A 3,671-nucleotide genomic window follows, 5' to 3' on the forward strand; every position below is an offset into this window, starting at 1 on the left:
AGGTTTGGGCATCCGTATGTTTGAAATTTCGAGGTTTTTCTCGTTGGGGAGTTATTTGATACTCCGGCTGCGGTACACACTTGATACTCAGGCACTCGGAAATTTTACACGTGGCATAAATTAAATAAAACCAAACCTTGTCACCATCTCGAAATCCTATTGGTTGAAAACTCCTGACATATGCGTCTTAGACACTTGTTTGTTGAAAAAAAACCTAGATTTTTTTTACTTTTAACCGTCCATTAAATGCCCTCCAATCGGACAGATGGATTATCAAATAAGCACAATTTCTTGTTTTTGGTAAATCTAAAGATGGAAACACAATTTTGGACGGTTTAATTTACTTAATTAACTTAAAACAAGGCACTTTTCCGGTAATTTTTACGTGCCTGCGTATCAACCACCATACCCTGCCAGAATATCGAAGTTTTTCTCTTTTTCGTTGGGAGCTGTTTGATGATCCGTCCGGAGGAAATTATCACTGTAGACGATACCTTTTATCCAGCTTCTTTTCTCGTCTCACAAAACTTACCTTCCCAACTTAGACCTTTTCCGTACGGCCAGAGCAATTGATGACGAAAATACCCTACTTTCCAGCGAAAAGCAGTCGAAAAGCAGGGCTATTTTGTCCTTAAATGCTATGTCCGTACGTGAAAGCTCTAAGTTGGAAAGGTAAGTTTTATAAGGTTCAAAAAAGAATCTAAATAAAACGTGACGTCTACAGTGATAATTTTCTCGTCCGTCTACATATGACGCTTGATACACATGCACTCTGAAATGATACATGCAGCAAACATTTATTGATTTGGACGGGATAAATTTCGTAACTCAATCTCGATAAGTCACAGTTCTAAAATTTGATTGATTGAATAATCTGGACCGCCGATTTATGGACAATTGAGTTTTCAAATAGGACTATTGGATAGTTTTTATTTTTGACCGTCCATTAAATGTCCATTGATCAGATATTTCAAAAACAAATTAAGAGAGATAATTTTCTCATGATACATCTAAGCTGGGAAACATAATTGGAACAGTTTATTTTGAATTATTATTTACATAGATATGCAATTTTCAAGTGCCCGTGTATCATCTTTCAGACACTGGCGTAGTATCAAAGTTTTTCTTTTTTTTTTCTTTTTTGCCCTTTTCTGTTCTGGATGAATTGATACGCCACCTGCAGGATTTGCACCTTTTTAGTTCTGACTAGTGGGACCCACGTTTCAGTAATCCAGACTGTTCATACATTGGTTTTAACCATGGATGGACCATGGTATGAAAAACATCACTTATTGAGAGATTGAAGCTCGCAGTTTTGGGACCTTTCCCAGTTGAACGTGGACCATCCGTGGGTTTCTCTTCTTAACCGTTCATCTTTAGGCAACAAATGGACGATTTAAAAAACGTTCATTCGAAATAAATATTTATTTATGATACATCCACGTTATTATTCATCGTACAGATGGTACGGATTATGGAGCTATGGGCTTCGATTGACAGAAATGAAAACACGTGTGTACTGCAAATATTGGTCCGAGTACACAGAATTCCTCTTCTAGTGCATGGGAGAAGAAGACGGACGCGGATTAGCTACTTACAGCGTCAGTAGCGAGCTTTACTACTGAAGTGACGTCACCAAGTTATGTGGGCCCCACCATGATGTATTTATTTTATCCACACCGTTCATACATTTGGAGATTTAATTTTATATTACCAAACAAAGAATGAGACAGATCCAAAACTTTATTGGCCCCCACCATAGAAAACAGTGGGGATTTAACGCCTACCTTTCAAAACTTCTTGGGGGTACAGAAGTTTTAGATCAATCTGATATTTGTTTTTTCCCTTCTTTCATATCTATTTCAACTTATTAACAGGTCGGATCTAGAGAAATAAAAAACCCGTTCAAAACTTCCTGGGGGCACAGAAGTTTTAGATCAATCTTCAACTTATTAACAGGTCGGATCTAGAAAAAAAAAGAACATCATGGAGGCCCAAGGAAGGCTTCAATGGTGGGTATCACTGTCCCCACTGTTTTCTATAGTGAGGTCCACTTGGGCTTTTGATCAGCCTCATTCTTTGTATAACATCTTAAAATGATCTCTAAAAATGTATGGACGGTGTGGATAAAACACATACATCATTGTAAGGCCCACAAATCTGGGTGACGTCACTTCAGTAGCCAAGCTCGCGACTAACGCGGTCAGTAGGTAAACCGCGTCCGAGGAGGAGTGTACGCGGATTGGGTGCTACCCCACCCCTGTGGCTAGGAATGGACAGCGTCTCTAAGGGGCCACCGTGATGTATGGGTTTTATCCACGCCGTCCATACATTTTTTCATATCATCTTATGCTGAAAAACAGAAATTAAGCTGTTAAAAGGCTCAAGTGGACCACAATATTGGTATTAAATACTTACCGTTGAAAACTTTTAAAGTGCCACAGAAGTTTCGGATCAAACTGATATTATTTTTTTCACTTCATCCAGGTCTATGTGATCTTATGAACAGGTTGGATGGAAATTAACCATCCAACAGTGGACCCCAAGAAGGTTTCAACGGTGGATGTCATTGTAACCACTGATTCCTTTGGTGTGGTCCATTTGAGCCTTAGACCTTTCTCATTTTTAATCTTTCATCCTAATATAATATGCAAAAATGGATTTACAGTGTGGATAAATCCCATACATCACGGTGGACCCTCAGAGCCCCGGTCCATTCGTATCCAGGGAGGGGGAAGTACCGAATTCGTCTCCGAGGACGAGTAGCTACCTTAGCTGGTAGGGAAGTATAATGGGATTCGCGCGATTGAGATGGAGAGGAGGTTCCTTATCACACATGCATACGTGCATGCAGGCGAGAGATCTGTTACGTTCATCAGAAGAATAATGTTGTAAAGGTTCAGTTTTAGGTTGTTCTGATGAACTAATGTGATGTAGAGTAGGTCACGGACAGTTTCATGGCCAAGATGAATTAGAAAAGGTCCGGTGGATGACAGAAGTGATTTAGACCATCGAACCTTAGATCAAGTATATCTCACGGTCTAAAATGAGTTATCAGGCGTAAAATATATGATTTGAGGATAAAACGATCTACTTTAGCCACCCAACTCCGCTGCGCAAGCTGAATTTATGAAATACCCTTGGATCGAATATCATTTTCTTATTTTAATTCTATTTTTATTATAAATAGTAAGTTTAGTTACGCCCCGCATAAAAAGATCTTGGAAAAATTAGGAGAACAGTTTGGTGATATGCCACTTACTATTTTTCGCTGAAAACCTTATGTACTAGTAGATACCACGTTCATCCCTGCGTCATAATGGCATGGACAACAAGCGCGTATGAAATGTTTATCATCGGTCATTCTTCAATGCAATGTATTTTTCTGATCCAACTGAGGTGAGTTTGAAGAAGGTAAGAGGTAAATATCTATCAGACATAGTATAACACAGTAATCCCCACCTGATGAATGGATGTGATCTCTCCTTTGTATACACGTGTACCGCAAAGGCACCTTCACCATCTCACTCGTGAGACGACCACTTGCAGGTTTAGCTGAGTTGGATACCTGGGCAAGCTGTTGTTGCCCGGGATTGTACTGGTCATTTTGGTAAAGTAGTTTGGGCACGGTTTCGGTGTATCCCTGTGGGGCCCACCCTGATGTATGTTCC

Source organism: Magnolia sinica, chromosome 14 (genome assembly GCF_029962835.1).
Source record: "Magnolia sinica isolate HGM2019 chromosome 14, MsV1, whole genome shotgun sequence".
Classification (NCBI taxonomy): Eukaryota; Viridiplantae; Streptophyta; class Magnoliopsida; order Magnoliales; family Magnoliaceae; genus Magnolia; species Magnolia sinica.